The sequence below is a fragment of the Salminus brasiliensis genome, chromosome 2 (genome assembly GCF_030463535.1).
Source record: "Salminus brasiliensis chromosome 2, fSalBra1.hap2, whole genome shotgun sequence".
Classification (NCBI taxonomy): Eukaryota; Metazoa; Chordata; class Actinopteri; order Characiformes; family Bryconidae; genus Salminus; species Salminus brasiliensis.
This window is the reverse complement of record NC_132879.1, coordinates 11,107,119-11,125,004: the sequence shown is the minus strand read 5'-3', so window position 1 is coordinate 11,125,004 and position 17,886 is coordinate 11,107,119. Positions and strand designations below refer to the sequence as shown.

The following is a 17,886-nucleotide window of genomic DNA, read 5'->3' as shown; positions in this document are numbered from 1 at the left end:
GCTCCCTAAAGATCATGTATGAATTATATATCAGGCTCATGAGCGTCGAGGTCTGAGCCGAAAGCATTAATTGAGGTTGAGGAAACCTCTGTTTATGTATAAAAACGGACCAGAACCCTCATGATACCGACCAAGCCCGGATATAATCCCACTCAGGGTGTTTTTACCTGATTTCTCCTTTTTTTGTGAGAACTATGTCCTGAAGAACTAATGCGTTTAATCTACTTGATTCAAATATGATGGAGCTCCATTCAATATTGTTGAGATGAGCTTGAGCGATGTTTACCATCTGGAATTCATCCAACATGAGTATCTGACCTCAGTAAGGCAATTAAATAGATGGGAAGGAGGGATGGATGGATGGATGGAAAGAGAGAGGGAGGGGGATAGACGGATGGATACAGGGGAAGGAGGAAGGGATGGATTGATGGACAGAGGGAGTGAGGGTTAGATGGACAGATACAGGGGAAGGGATGGATGGATAGAAGGAGGGAGGGATAGATGGATGGATAGATGGGAAGGAGGGATGTATGGATGGAAAAAAGGAGGGAGGGATGAATGGATAGAAGGGAGGGAGGGATGAATGGATAGAAGGGAGGGAGGGAGGGATGGTTGGATAGACAGATGGATGGATAGATGGATAGAGGTAAAGGGGGTGGAAAGATGGATGGATGGATAGAGAAAATGAGGGAGGTATGGATGGACGGAAGGATAAAGGGGAGGAAGAGAGGGATAGATAGAGAAAAAGGAGGTAAATAGATGGATGCATGGATAGAGTGAGGGATGGATGAATAGACGGATGGAGGAAGGGAGGGATGGATAAAGGGGAAGGAGGGAGGGATGATAGACGAAAAAGGGGGTGAATAGATGGATGGATGGATAGAGGGAGGGAGGGGTGGATAAAGGCGAAGGGGTGGATAGATGAATGGATTGATGGAGGGAGGGATGGATAGAAGGGAAGGGGTAGATAGATGGCTGATTAAAACAAGAGGAGGGAAGGATGGATAAAGGGGAAGGAGGGAGGGATAGATAGAGAAAAAGGAGGTGAATAGATGGATGGGTGGATAGAGGGAGGGATAGAAGGACGGATGGAGGGAGGGAGGGATGGATAGAGGGAAAGGGGTGGATAGATGGATGATGGATAGACGGAGGGAGGGATGGATGGATGATAAATGGGGGGGGTGGATGGATGGAAAGTGGAAAGGAGGGAGAGATGGATGGATAAAAGGGATGGATGGATGGATTGATGGATAAATGGGATGGATGGATGGATGGAAAGAGGGAGGGAGGAAGAGATGGATGGATGAAATGCAGTCAAATCCTCACAGCAATGTCCATCTGGTATAAATCCTTTCCAGAAGAATAAAAACTGTAACTGCATCAGCAAGGGATAGACACCCTATCAACACCCTTGCTTTCTGAAGAAACACTGAAAGAACAGGTGTCCAAAAACTTCTGGACACACAGTGTATATTTTAAACCGGTGTGAAATACTGATAAGGGTCTATAATAAGCTGTAAGCTGTTCTGTCCAGCCAGGGCCGATGTTTAGATGTTTAGTGCTAAAAATGCAACTGCCAGTGTTGGTTATTTGATGTTGGGTTTCCTTTAATTAAATAAAACATTTAACTGTCTCTGGAAAGCCCTTCAGTAATGAGGAAATTATTTAATATTCTGTTTGGTCAGCTGGCAGCTGAGGAATTCAGGGCTTTGCTGCGGTTGCTTTTAATTACTGCTTTTGATCTCTTTGACCATTTTAAATCCCTGAAACAGAGACAAGCCCGAACCCTAACTGTTCAAAAGGACATCTTTCATCAAGAAATGTCAAAAGTACGGTATTTAGCACTGTCGAAGTTAAAGCGTTTAACCACTAATTATTACTGTAATGTCATACATTTTTAACGCACCTAATTTTTGTTTGTCGTCCCAGAGGGGCAGCCTATAACGCTCGCTGTCTCTTACTGAGACTGACTGGTTAACTGTTGCAGGACATATGCCATTCAAATGCAATCAGTCCTGCAAAACTGGGCAGGTCTTGTTTTAACACCATTAATGCATTAATGCTAGTTTGTCAAACCATCGTAGTACATCATAGTACATCAGGCTGAAGCCCAGCTGCTCACATGCTGTATGTTGCTCTGATAGAATCTGCAGTTTTAGCTCCATTTGTGCAAATGCAGAATACCTTCAGCACCTTCAGAAGACTACTTTGGACAGCGCTCACGAGAGACCTGTAGATGAACCAACCAGCAGCAAGAACTAAAGCAATCTAATGCAGCAGCAAAGTGGAGTTCCAGTTCACCTCAAGATTATAACTAGAATCCACATACTGTATGATCGAGAGCTTACAAATGTGGTGAAACTGAACTATTGACTGTATATATGATTTACATATGAAATAAACAGTGTTTATAGAAATTAAATAGGATAAATGATCACTAGTTGGCACATGAAGCCACTGTGGCTCTCAGTGGACATTTACAGTATTTATAGCATTTGTCAGACACCTATATACACGCATTGATGTAGACAGGGAAACCGGAGCTTCATGAATATACTGATGTCACAACCCATGCATATTTCTGTCTGTATCCCGAATTCTTACTTCCTTATATAGTGAACTACATAAGTCATAAAACTTCAACATCAACACACAGATAGATTTCCACATATGAATTAATGTAAATACAGTTCTATTGCAGATACACATTTATATGTAGAATCTGTAAATTTGTGACTTGTACAGTACACTACATAGGGAGTAGTGTGTAATTTGGGGTTGAACCTTTGGGTTTTCTTCCTCTTTCTTGGTGTGTTGAAGTCTCTCTTTATGAGGTACTGCCGCCCTATACAGAGCTAGCATGCTCATGTAAGCGTTTTCATCACTGCGTGGATGGAAATATTATCAAAACAGTGCGGAAGGGAATGAGGGTGTGGGAAATTGTTTTCTTTAGAAGTATCCGGACACGTGTGGACCGGGCCTCAGAGCTTCTTTGTATAATCAGAAGATCCTTAGTTAGTGAGAATGGACTAGAGTCTGAAGATACCTCCAAGCTTAGGCACTGCTAAATACAAAAGTCAGTACTGATACCTAAATACAGAAGATGCAGAAGACTCAACAGCTACATACATACATACACTACATCTTTAAACACAAAGGTGCTCCAAATGGTTCTTTGAGTAATGCCTTAGAAGACCCAGTTTTGATTCTTTTTTCTAAAAGTGCGAAGAATTAGTAAAGAACTATGAAATCTACTGTTTTAAACCTATAAAAGGTTCTTCACATACATCTCTCTTCTTCAAAAATGGTTCTCCATGGAAGCAAAAGTGGTTCTTTTATGATGTTGGAAAGTAAGACATTTAAGTGCAACCCAGCCTTTAATAACTGCAGAATTAGTGCCGAATTAAGTGCTCTTAAAGGAAATGAAGTTTAGACGGCCTCTGCTGTTCTGACCCCAAGAGGTGTCAGAGGTCTGTCCCACCACATTGGTTTAAGTTTAGATGCTTGTCTTCCATACTTTGTGAAGGATGGTGGGTCAAGTCAAGCCGTACGTGAAGTTCGAAAGGCTCATGGTAAGGATCAGGTTTTGGCCACTGCCATCAGGCAGGGATGACCTGGTCCAGTTTTAGCTTTGTCAGGGCCAGTGTCAGGGTTTTAAATCCGATTCGGTCAGTTACAGGATAACTGGACATTGGTGATGAGAACTGGATACTGTATATACTCTACTGAAACAAATGTTGAAATTGAAATATTGAAAGTAGCAAATACTTTCTGACGGACATTTTTAGGTCCTCTCTTAAAGCTAGAACACAATGCTGCTTTTAACGACACGATGATTAATGGTAATACTGTTTGACAGTCCTTTTTTATCAAAAGCCCAATTTGAAAGTGCTTTGCCTGAAGAAACCACAGCTCCAGTAACTGTGACGGTGGTGACAAGCTGTGGGGTTTTGATGTAACAGCCAAACACTCAGCCTTTTTAACTTTCCTAGACTGCAGTCTAATCCATCCATTACTGCATAATGAAAAATACATTAATAGTAGTATTGCATAATTTATACACTAACATACTCTTCATTCTGCATCTCTTATCACAGAACAGTGTCAAAGCTAAATATACAATAATGCATTTCAGATTTACCTCCTAATCACTTAAAATACTGTGTTTCATTATGCAGTCCTGCTCTTCGGATAACAGTGGTGTTAGTGCTAATTAAGGTTTACATAACTGTGTTCAAGTCAGCTTGAATTTGGCAGACGCTCCTTCAGCATGTCAGAATCATGCTGCTGATCTGAGATCAGGCTGCCATCTCCAAATAACTGCTACTACATCAGCGTTCGCACTCTGCTGAGCTTCATAAATACGTTAAAAACTACTGCCAAAGGTTTGAAGACGAACGTTTCTTCTCAAATCAGGGGTATAAATAGGGAGTGAGTCCTCCTTTACTGCAGTAACAGCCTCTACTCCTCTGGAAAGGTTTTACACTAGATGTTGGAGCATTATTGTGAGGATTTGCTTACATTCAGTGACAAGAGCATTAGAGAGGTCAGGATGCCAGATGACCACCACCTCACCTCATCCCGAACTCCCCAACTCATTCCAAAAGTATTAGGTGGAGCACCAATCATCATTCCAGAGATCCTGCTCATGTTTATTGGCTCCAGAGAGACTTATTCTATTGGCAGTACATCTCCACAGGGACCAGACAAGCTGTGTGTGTGCATTTACACATCTGGTTCAGCAGTGGGTGCAACTTAAAGTAGCTAAATGCATTTATTAGACAGGGTGTCCACAAACATTTGGATATATACTGTATGTTGGTGTGTAAAATAAAGGTGCTTCAATGTCAAGAATCTTTAAATTGGTAAAGAACCCTTACATCAAGTGAGGACCTTTAAAAGGTTCCTCACACTCCCACAACTCTATTCCAAACATGATTCTTTTGGGAACCAAACTGAAGAACCACCTGAAACAACTTTATTTTCAAGAGTGTCTTCAGTGCTTCTAAAGGCTAAAAATGGATCGCCATGGTTCTGAGAGCACAGCGAAATGGCAGAACGTGTGTGTGAGCTCTTGAATATACAACCCTCACAGTGCCTCCCTAATGCTATCGAGTGGGGCTATGGAGTGAATCATTCCAAATCATCCCATAACATTTCCATTCACCAAGGGACCGTCTCATTCACAGTACACAATACGTGACTCCTGGATTATCCTCCCTTCTTTCAACCACTGCCACCACCTACACTTTTCCTCAAAAACAGGGCCTTGAAGAGCAACCCTGCCTTGAAGCTCAGCGATTAATCTGCTGAAACACACCTGCATACAGGAAATTCCACCACTTTTTATACATTTCTGACTAATTCAATAATTAAATGCTGTTCTATAGAAACTGTGTCAGACTTGTTTACAGTGATGGTGAAGGGAACCAGATGTCTGAAGAATGTAATGGCTCTAAAAGCCACATCACTGAAAGGTATTACATAAAATGGTTATGAATACAGTACCTTCTGCATAACATATGCCATTTAGAGTGAATAAAATGACATTGAGGATTTTAGAAGCACCAATCATCATTCCAGAGATCATGTTCATGTTTATCTGCTCCAGAGAGACTTATTCTATTGGCAGTACATCTCCAGAGGGACCAGGCAAAAACTGTGTGTGTGCATTTACACATCTGTGTCAGCAATGGGTGCAACATAAAGTAGCTAAATGCATTTATTAGACAGGGTGTCCACAAACATTTGGATATATACTGTATGTTGGTGTGAAAAATAAAGGTTCTTCAGTATCATGAATTTGGTAAAGAACCCTTACATCAAGCAAGGACCTTTAAAAGAAGGATTTAATGGCTCTAAAAGCCCTATCACTGAAAGGTATTACCTCAACTGGTTATGAATACAGTATCTTCTGCATAACATATGCATATGCATAACATTTAGAGTGCTTAAAATGGCATTGAGGATTTTATGAGTTTTTAACTTTGGAAAGAGGGAGGGTCAATTTCCTGCAGAGATTCCAAGGAGAATCCTGCCTATTCCACAAGCACAGTACAGAGGCAGTCTACGGTCATGATTTGTGTTAGCCACAGATATATAATTTACCACTAATTTGTATGGGACAACTGGGACTAATTTACAGTTGCAAGCATCCTTAGTACTTAGTAAAGCACCCTTTTGCTGTTATGACCTGCTGCAAACGTGATGCATAGCCAGATACTAGCTTCTGGCAGCGTTCCATAGGCCTAAAAAAAGTTCCACAGAACAGTCTACAGTGAAGCATGGCAGTGGCTCAGTGATGCTCTGAGGCTGATTCCTCTGCTTCCTCTGGCACTGTAAACCTACAGCGCCTGAAGGGCGAAATGGATATAATTAAGGATCAGGAAAACCTCACGCCTTCTGTAAGGAAGCTGAAGCCTGGGCGTCATTGGACCTTCCAATAGGACAATGATCCCAAGCATACCTCAAAGTTCACCAAGGCTTGGTTTCAGAAGAAGTCCTGGAAGATTCTGGAGTGGGCATCACAGTCACCTGCAGAAAGCAGCAAACCCCAGCAGCAAACCCCAGAATATTACTGACCTGGAGGCCACTGTCCAAGAAGAATGGGCTAAGATTCCTCAGAAATGCTGCCAGAAGCTGATGTCTGGCTATACAGCATGTTTGCAGCAGATTGTAACAGCAGCAGGGTGGTTGAATAATTCTGAGACTGCAGAAGTAATTAAAAGTGGTATTCAGTGTTGAATGTGGAGAAAACACTGGTTCTATTAGTTTTGTGGAGATATTTAAATTGTTTATTGCACACAGCTACAAGTTTGTACATTTTGCTGATAAACCTAATTTACAATGGGGGTTAAATAACTACCAAACATCACCAAAATCATGTTTCGTGAGCGATGAAGTTGGGTTTATTTACATATATATTTAGATTTATTTCTCCAATAACTGTGAAAGTTGGGTGTAAATGCAAACATTATAATTGTAATTAATTTAGTGTTTGTCAGAAACTGAGGAAGAGCTTCTGTGGATTGTCGGAAAACATGTGATCTTGGCAACCTTCTACACATTACGTCCCAAGTGGTGATCCTTTGGGTTCAAGCACAACACACCTTTATGGAGTGAGTAGAACACAATGGCCTCTACTTGTAAAAGGTGTTAGGTCTGAAAATCAGATTTTCTGATGTAGGTATCATAACCAACAGATTTCTAACAGTCAAAATACTCAGATAGTTTGTGGACACCATTTGTCGACTTGACATGACTTGACGCATTTGCATGGTTGGTGAGTGAATTACATAATTCCAACAACAGCTACACCCTCGTATTGTACCACCATGCACCAGAATTGTCCTGTTAATCTCACAGGAATTTTCTAACAGGAATAATGCCATCAGCTTCTGAACATGGGACTTTTTTGATGCTTGCAAGTTTTCATGTCTGCTTGATGCCTTAGAAAACCAAGATCATTTTCTGAAGCTTTTTGGCCAAATATGTTTTTTTGTATCCATTTTATACTGAGAAGTTGTACATATAGAGTGTTTGATGGCAAAATAAAATTACCACTTTTTTACTTTCATCAATATTTCATACATCTCAGAGGCACACTAGGTTCACAGGGGAGTTTGTAAATAAACTGGCTCAAATCTGTGTTTGAGAACCCCAGTTCCTATTACCACTGTAAAGAAAACAGGCTTTTCACAACAAACTACTCTGAACTGCTTGGTTTTTCATTTTATTTTGTCCCTCTGTAAGTCCTTAACTCTTACTTAAACAGCCCGTGGTCTGTCGGCAGGCCAAAAGTGTTATTACAAACTTCCATTACCAAAGAACTGCCCGACCCATTTGTACAGAAGCCCCTGAAGTCACTGTGTGTAATAAGCCTTGCTGCATTAAGGGGTTAAACACTACACTAAACTGGCCACTTATCCAGTACACCTACCACATAGGTGTACTCTACAGGTTTACAGTTACATACTGCAGTCCATCTGCCGCTCTATGATTTGTCTGCCCCTATCTATTCTATCCATCAATGCAAAGGGTCCACCACAGGATCACTGCTCTCCAGATAGTATTTGGGTGATGGATCATTCTCAGCACAGCAGTGGCACCGACATGGTAGTGGCATGTTACTACGAGTGTGTCAGTCAGTAGGTGGACCTCCGAAACTGACTCTGTCTCAGTGTGTCATTCATTAATATTTAATTAGCTTCATTAACAAAGCCTTTCATGAACATGAACTGGGTGCTTCTAAGCAGAAAGACACAAATCTGTCCTGTCCAATACAAAACTGACCAAATGCTATTAGCTCCATTAGCTATCTGTCAAAAAATGGACTCATCAGCCAGCCGAGTCACAGGAAGAGTGTGAAGGAAATGCTATATAAGGTAAGCATTCTACCTGAGGCCGAATGTCCAGAGTAGACAGCAGGTGGGCGGATGAAGACGTTAGACAGGGTGAAGAGTGACCGCACTAAGCGAGTGGGCGGACGAGAGGAGAGAGACAGTGAGCGAGGAGAGAGAGGATGAATAAATGAAGAGGCGACAATAATGCAGTGAATTCTGACATGCTGTCATGGCATTGATGCTAGCAGGCAATCATGTTAGCCCGTCAATAAGGCTAGCTTCCACTGTGGCTCCGGGTCAGTTTTCACACCTGAACCTGCTTACCTAGACCTGTTTTTATCTCACTAGTAGCTCTGTTTAGAACTTACGTTTAACCCTGCTTGTATCTCACATTTAACCATGTTTATACCTCACTTAGCTATCTTTATACCTCACATTTAACCCTGTTTATACCTCACTCATAGCTATCTTTATACCTCACATTTAACCATGTTTATACCTCACATTTAACCCTGTTTATACCTCACTCATAGCTATCTTTATACCTCACATTTAACCATGTTTATACCTCACATTTGACCCTGTTTATACCTCACTCATAGCTATCTTTATACCTCACATTTAACCCTGTTTATACCTCACTCTAAGCTCTCTTTATACCTCATATTTAACCCTGTTTATACCTCACTCTTAGCTCTCTTTATGCCTCACATTTAACCCTGTTTATACCTCACTCTTAGCTCTCTTTATGCCTCACATTTAACCCTGTTTATACATCACTCTTAGCTATCTATATTCCTCACATATACCCTGTTTTTACTTCAGGGGTAGCCATGTTTATATCACATTGTTAGCTCTCTTTATACCTCACATTTAACCTGTTTATACATCAGGAGTAGCCATGTTTATACCTCAGGAGTAGCAAAGTTTATACCTTACAAACTGAACCAGTTTGCATCTCACATTTAACGTTTAGATCTCACTTTTAGCTCTACCTCACATATTACCCTGTTTATACCTCAGAAGTAGCCATGTTTATACCTCAGAAGTAGCCATGTTTATACCTCACTCTTAGCTCTGTTTGTACCTCACATTTAGCCCTGTTTATACCTCAGAAGTAGCCATGTTTATACCTCACTGTTAGCTCTGTTTGTACCTCACATTTAGCCCTGTTTATACCTCAAGAATAGCCATGTTTATACCTCACTCTTAGCCCTGTTTGTACCTCACATTTAGCCCTGTTTATACCTCAAGAGTGGCCATGTTTATACCTCACTCTTAGCTCTGTTTGTACCTCACATTTAGCCCTGTTTATACCTCAAGAATAGCCATGTTTATACCTCACTCTTAGCTCTGTTTGTACCTCACATTTAGCCCTGTTTATACCTCAAGAGTAGCCATGTTTATACCTCACTCTTAGCTCTGTTTGTACCTCACATATTACCCTATTTATACCTCACTCTTAACTCTCTTTATACGTCACATATATCCTGTTTTTACTTCAGGGGTAGCCATGTTTATATCTCACTTTTAGCCCTCTTTATACCTCACATTTAACCATATTTATACCTCACATATTACCCCGTTTATACCTCACTCTTAGCTCTGTTTGTACCTCACATATTATCCTGTTTATACCGCACCTTTAGCTCTTTTTATACCTCACATTTAAACCTGTTTATACCTCACATATTACCCTGTTTATACCTCAGGATAAACCATGTTAATACCTCACTCTTAGCTCTGTTTGTACCTCACATATTACCCTGTTTATACCTCAGAAGTAGCCATGTTTATACCTCACACATTACCCTGTTTATACCTTGCTCTTAGCTCTGTTCATACCTCACATTTATCCCTTTGTATACTTCAGGAATAGACATGTTTATACCTCACTCTCAGGTAATGAGCAGTAAAAACTGATGGGAGAGAGTCATACTGAAGGAATTTACAGACTTTAAGTGGACACAAAATTTCCATATGAGACGGCAGACATTTGTGATTTTATGCGACTTGATGAAAGATTATCTCACAAAACATACTGTAACACCCCTATTCCAGTGAACCCAGTAAAGCACACAAAGAGTACCACCATTATCATGAACAAAACATTATTTTCAGATTGGGAATGTTATCAGATACAGGAGTTTACATGACTTATTATTATTCAGTTCTTCTGTAACAGATTATTTAAAAGATTACCCACCTCCTTCAATCACATAGACATTGTATGTGGAAAGCACTCTATTAGACTAGTCTATTCCAAATTAGGTGTATACATGGACATAGTCTATTCTGATTGAGCTATTAGTTTGAATATTAATGGATAACCAGGTTGCATGTAAACATGGCTACTTAGTCCGGTTTACACTTCAGTTTATACCTTGATTATATCTCACACATTGCCTTTTTTATACTTCACAGTTATATTTTTACATTTAGACCTGGCTGTACCTCACAATTAGCTCTGCCATACATACCTCACATTTAGCCCAGGTTGTACCTAACACCTAGCTCTGTAATACCTTACATTTAGCCCTGGTTGTACCTCAAACCTAGTACTGTTTATATCACATGTTAAGTTTTTCTTATAATGCACACATTTAGCCCTGGTTGTACCTTACACTTAGAACTGTCATATCTCACAATTAGCCCTGGTTGTACCTCACACTCAGCACTGTCATATCTCACATTTAGCCCTGGTTGTACCTCACACTCAGCACTGTCATATCTCACATTTAGCCCTGGTTGTACCTCGAACTTAGCCCTGTTTATACCACCCACTAAGGTTTATTATAATGTACGCAATTAGCCCTGGTTGTACCTCACACTTAGCCCTGTTTATACCACACTAAGGTTTATTATAATGTACGCATTTAGCCCTGGTTGTACCTCAAACTTAGCCCTGTTTATACCTCACACTAAGGTCTATTATAATGTATGCATTTAGCCCTGGTTGTACCTCAAACTTAGCCCTGTTTATACCACACACTATAGTTTATAATAATGTTCGCATTTAGCCCTGGTTGTCCCTTAAACTTAGCCAAGATTAATACCACACACTAAGGTTTTTTTGTGATGTACACATTTAACCCTGGATGTACCCCACACATAGCACTGTCATATCTCACATTTAGCCCTGATTGTACTTCAAACTTAGCCCTGTTCATACCACACTGTAAGCTCCATTTATATTGTAAATGTAGACCTACTTAAACCTCACATTTTGGTATGTTCACACTGTACTTCACAGTTCTGCTTATATTATACATTTAGCCTTGCTAATATCTCACACTTAGCCTGAATGCTATTCTTGCTTTGACCTTAAACGTAACCTTACATGTACGTCACATTTAGCTCTGTTTATTCCTCACCCTTGCCATGTGACGCTATAAAGCCTAGCCCCTATGCCCTTATCTTGTCATCATCTAATTTATCCAGTTTCCAAAAATGCAACATCCAATAGATTTAATCGGTTCATAAAATGCAGAGATCACAGAATGCTAAATCTGGGAATAAAAGCTACATTAAGGCCTCTCCAATCGTAGATACGCAATTTGGATTAAATTGTACAACATACATACATTTTGAACTTACATTAAAATTTATGCCATTTTGCAGACACCTTATTAACTTAGTAAAACTCTTGACTCATCACCAGACCTGATCTCTGCATATGATCCATTTAGAAAAGCATTAATCCTAGAGAGTATGTGCTCAAGGCTAAGCTGACTAGGACCCATTCCACTGGTACTTTTTAATGTAACAAACCAACATTACAAAAGGGCCCACTCATTAGAACAGGGTGATATTGCGCACATGCCTTAAAAAGTATCCACTGCAGTGACTAACATGGCTAATTTAAGGAACATTGTGGGTGTTATTGGTGTGCTTTCATATTCACAGCCTCAAACAGGAATTAACTGTAATAGTAGCGGCGTCAAAAAACAAACTGAACTATTAATTTAACAGCTTAAATCACAGCTGTTGTTTTAACACCTGGAAATGAACGGCTGGTAGAGCTGTGGGCTGCCCTCTTTGTTCAGTAGGTGCATTTTTACATGGAATAAACAATTACTGCATCTCAGTCATATGTCCTTTAAATAGCGTTTAAATAGAGTGTTGTCCAATCTATTGCTCAAAACACCTAGGTTCCAGATTCATTACATAGTAATAAGGTATAGAGGGTATGCATGTGATGTCACAGGTAGCGGGAGTTACTGCGGACACTGAGTGGCAAAAAGACCAACTGAGTGGGAGCGTTAGCTTTCAGCGTTAATGTCGTTAACACAGAAATGGGAAGAGCTGTTGTGCGACTGACTGTACAAACAGATTCAGCAGGATTTCAAACTTCTCCTTTTACAAACAGCAGCAAGCTAAAGACAACAGAAACAAATAGATTGCTGTCTTTCGCAGAAGCAACTGGAATCCAGGCATCGAAACCTGTGGGAGCTCACTAAATGTAATGAAGTCACGCTCTGAAAACATGTGTGGAAAAACAAGCCCATTGTAGTTGCGAATTTAGTGACTTTTAGCGAATTTAGCGAATTTAACGATTTGGGAATTTATGGGAATTTACTGGAATTATCATACACTATCATCAATGTTCCGTTTTTTTTGTCAACATAAGACATGAAGGCATAACAATACAAATACATCTTCCTTGGGAATTAATGGGAATGTTGCCATAGAAGAACCACTTTTGGTTCTATGAAGAGCCATATTTGTACTAGACATGTGTTAGTAAGAAGAACCTTTTAAAGGTCCTCAGAACCATAACTTGATGTGGGGTCTTCACGCACACACACAGCGTTATTACAAACATGGTTCTTTATTGAACCAAAAGTGGTTCTTCTATAGCCTAAAACCTTGGTATGGGATGAGCTGGATTTGTAAATTTGTAAACCAGAAATGGTTAACCATCAGTACCTGACCTCACTAATACTCTTGTGGGGAGGAATGCAATCAAATCCTCAATGCCATTCTTTGAGCAATACCATAGAAAAAACACTTTTGTTTACATAAAAAAAACATGTTTGTAAAAGAGATGCGTGGGTTTGAGGAACCTTTTAATGGTCTGAAAAAAACATTGCTTGATGTAAAGGTTCTTTACCAGTTGAAGGTTTTTCACACCCACACATCTCTATTACAAACACGGTTCAAACGTGGTTCTTCTATGGCATTGCTCAAAGAACCACTTGTTGCACCTTTATTTTAAGAAATCTCCCACCCTAAAGTAGCTGCAGACAATGCTGTCGTTGCCCAGGGGCTATGCCATGAAATCCCCAGTGTTTCAGAGTTAATCTAAAACTAATTCAACAGTGTGTGATTAAGTGTAACTCAGGAGGCAATTTAACTGCAGCAGAGTTCACGTGTCTGAGCTCAACCCAACCAGTTACTGCATTTAAACAAGCCATTTTATATTCTATTTATGCAAACATCAGAAATGACAGCATCACTCTGGGTGTTGCCTTAACCCATCCAGGTTTCACAGTGAGGGGGAGAGAGTATGTGATCACGTCACACTGGCTTCAAGCAAAAAAGTGCTCACCAGTAGATCAAACAGATCAATCCTCAACTACACCTGCATCATACTGATCACTGTAGGGCTTCAAAGTCTAAAACTCCAGATATCTAGCAGGACTGATTCTAGACCTGATGTTGGAGTTTACTCTAGAACTCTAGTTGGTGTAATCCTCCAACCTAATTGAATTCAGAACTAGAGTTGACTTTAGAACTGTGGTTGGAGATGTTCTAGGACTCTGGATGAAGTGGTAAGTTCTACAGTTGGAGCAGAACTACAGAGTGGTTCTGCACTTGCAGAAAACTGGAATAATTCCAGACCTGATGTTGGAGTAATTCTACAACTGCAGCAGGAGTGGTTCTGGATTTGCAGTTGGAGTAATTCTAAAATTGGGAATAATTCCAGACCTGAGGTTAGAGTAATTCTATAACTCCAGCTAAAGTGGATCTGGACCTGCAGTTGGAGTAATTCTAAAATTGGGAATAATTCCAGACCTGATGTTGGAATAATTCCAGACCTCCAGCGGGAGTGGTTCTGGATTTGTAGTTGGAGTAATTCTAAAACACGAAATAATTCCAGACCTCCAGTGGCAGTGGTTCTGGACCTGCAGTTGGAGTAATTCTAGAAGTCTTTGGAAGGATGTCTGCCCTGAAGTTGGAGTACTCCAGTTCTATGATAAAGTGACAATAAAACAAAAAGCTGGAGTAGAACTACAGTTGGGTTTCATTCTAAACCTCATTTTAGAATATTTTAAAATGGGTCTGCACCTGAACTTGGATCTTTTCTAAAACTCCAGTTGAAGAGGAGCTGGAACTCCAGTTTGGGAAATTCTGAAACTCCAAATGAAGCGGTCCAGCTGGTCTAGAGCTGGGTTCATTCTAAAACTCTTGTTGGAGTAATTGTAGGTCTGTTGTAGGTTGGTGTGGCGCAACAGATAACACCACTACCTGCCACTGAGGTACCACAACATGAGACTGGAGTTCTATTCCTGGTCTGGGTGACTATGCTGCGCTACACCAATAAGAGTCCTTGGGCCAGACCCCTAACACTGCGTTGGCCCTCCTTTGTAATACGTGTAACCTGGTAAGTCGCTCTGGATAAGAGCTTCAGCAAAGTGCCATAAATGTAAATGTGATTAGTGATTCTAAAGCTGAAGTAATTCTAGACTCTAGTTACAGTGACTGTGGGGTAACTGTCGCAATGGGGTAACTGGAGTTTATTCTAATTCTGGCTAATTCTACAGCTTCAGCTCAAGCAATTATGAAACTTGCATTGCACTGATCCTGTAACTGCAGTCCGAATGACTATGGAACTGATCTCAGTCTCATTGATTCAAGAACTACAGGTTGATTGATTCTAAAACTCTGAAGTGGTGCTGGAACTCCAGTTGGGGTGATTCTGGACCTACAGTTGGACTGACCCCTGTCCTCAGTGGTGTTAACTAGGAGACATAATTGTACAATATTTCTTTGCAGTTTTTTCTCTCTACCACAGTTAGGGATCATGTCAAACCTTTGAGGGAATATTCTTGTACCTTTGTTTCCATGGAGAAAAATGCTGTAGCCATAATTTTGAATTTAGGAATCAATATTCTTCAGCAGACTCTTAAAACCGTCCAGTCAGCTGAATCCCCACATAACACACGCACATTTTAAGACACTGCCTTGTGGCTAAGCTATGTTCTGAATGTATGAAATGACCAGGGCACATGCATGACTGTCCAATATCACAATTGTTAACCGTAATTTACTGGGTATATCATCATATTCCTCCAGCCTGCACACACACACACACACACATCTCTAGGGACTTGGCTGATCTATGTGATGCATCTGGCATCTCCAGGAGTTAGAATTACCATCAGATCTGGAGGCTTGTGATTATGGAGAATCTTGATCTTACCAAAGAAAGAGAAGGCTTCGGGCTTGCAGGCCTCCTCTTAGCCCCTTTTCTCCTCTCCGTCTCTGTGTGTGTGTGTCTGTCTGTCTGTCTGTCTGCGTGCAAGGCTGTAGGAGCTCAGAGCTCAGAGTGAGAGGAAAAGGAAAAAAAGAAGTCTGCAGAGTGACACCCCTGCTAGAGTGACAACCCTACAAGGCTTAAAAGAGTCTCTTCATGCACTCTTCTTCTTTGGGACATCCATCACTGTTCTTTTCTCCTCACATCTCTGAAGCTCTGAGGCAGATCCGAAGCGGAGCGTCCGTCCAAGTCGGGTGACCCGACCTGCTCCCCTGCGGAGTCTAGAGTGGCAGGGTGCTAGTTTCTGGACCTCAACATCACAAAAACAAAGGTCCAGCTAGAGCTCGCCTGTCAGCCTGGTCAAAAACCAGATGCCTTGATATCTCGTTGAGTTCGAGATGCCTTCAGATGCTTATATTCCAGTCTGAATCCATGAATCTGTGAGGTTCTTTTGCACCCAAGCAGTTATGAAAGGAATAACCCACTCAGTCAGTTGCACTTGAGAAGGTACTGTTGCCTAGCAGGCTCTTCATATGTACATATCTCATTGGTTTGCATTGTGCTTGTGTCTAGGATGAGGATAAAGCAATCAAAGGCAAAATGCTGGACCATGAATTATTAATCAGAGTCTACCTTGCAAAGCATAAATATTTCAAGCCTCGTTTAAACCATCAACTCATCAGAAATCAGAAAAAAGCAAGGATGCAGGTAGTGCTGAAAAGTGTGATTATAAACAAAAGACGAGTGGTAGCAATAATGAGCAGAAGAAAAGCCCTAGATCCACACGCAGTACAGGGCATGGTAGATGCGCTCAATCCTGCTGAGCTGGGTCCCTCTCCAGCCATGCCTCATGCACTGTCCCCGGTTGGGCTTTAGGCAGCCCGGCCTCGTGTGCCTTGTGTGGCTCGTGCCTCGCTGCCTCCTCACCCCCACATCTCTCCAGAACCCCATCCAGCTCGAGCCCAATGCCACCGCAACGCACAGCACACCGCATCTTCTCCACACTCCTCTTTCTCTCTCTCACTCTATCTTTCTGTTTCCCCCTCTCTCGCTGCTTGTCTTTTTTCCCTACATGCATCCAATCACCAATGCTCCCTGCGCGCGCTCCACATCCACGCGCCGCTCCTCCTGCTCCTGCTGCTCCTCCTGCTCCTGCTTCTGCTGCTGCAGGAACTTAAAGAGATCTCGCAGTCAGGCTGTCGTGGGCGCGTGGGCGCGGCGTAACCATCATCGTCGTTGTCGTCGTCGTGGGTAAAACCATCGGCGCGCGCGCGAGAGAGAGAGAGAGAGAAAGAGAGAGAGCGATCCGTCCCAGAGAAGTGGTGTGCGCGAGCGAAGGAGCGAGCGAGAGAACGGAGCTCACGCGCGCGCGCGCGGTTTCTAAAGGGGGAGCGCGTGCGCGCGCTTTCGGGGAGCACGCGAGAGGGAGCGGAGTGGGTGTGTGTGTGCAGATTTGTTGCGAGTCTGTGTGTGTGCGCGCGCGATTCTTGGAGACCGTCTCCTACTACTACATGCACGCACGCGCGTCCACTTTCTCTCTCAAATGCAAACATAAATGCACCCCCCCACCATGCTCTACTTCTCTCTCTCTCTCTCTTTATCTGCCACTCTCTCTCTCTCTTCATCTCTTCCTGACTCTCTCTCTCCCTATTTCTCTCTCTCTATTTCTCTCTCCCTATTTCTCTCTCTCTATCTCTATATCTCTCTCCCTATCTCTATATCTCTCTCCCTATTTCTCTCTCTCTCTCTCTCTCTCTCTCTCACTCTCTATTTCTCTCTCTCTATTTCTCTCTCCCTATCTCTATATCTCTCTCCCTATTTCTCTATCTCTCTCTCACTCTCTATTTCTCTCTCCCTATTTCTCTCTCTCTATATATCTCTCTCTCTCACACTCTCCCTATTTCTCTCTCTCTCTCTCTCTCTCTCTCTCTATTTCTCTCTCCCTATCTCTATATCTCTCTCTTTCTCTCTATCTCTCTCTCACTCTCTATTTCTCTCTCCCTATTTCTCTCTCTATATATATCTCTCTCTCTCACACTCTCCCTATTTCTCTCTCTCTCTCTC

The 17,886-nt window shown here is 41.6% G+C and overlaps 1 protein-coding gene across 6 annotated transcripts in view; it reads right to left on the bottom strand.

Annotated features, from left to right (window-relative positions):
* The window catches only part of syngap1a (synaptic Ras GTPase activating protein 1a), a 151,399-nt gene that overhangs the window by 75,491 nt on the left and 58,022 nt on the right, over positions 1–17,886 (bottom strand). The window contains exon 1 of one of the 6 annotated variants that reach the window (XM_072667404.1): positions 15,769–17,282. The exons of the other annotated variants lie outside the window; for them this stretch is intronic. The gene's annotated coding sequence lies outside the window, so the exon portion shown is untranslated. Of the gene's footprint in view, positions 1–15,768; positions 17,283–17,886 lie in introns of those variants that run through there. 6 annotated transcript variants of the gene reach the window in all.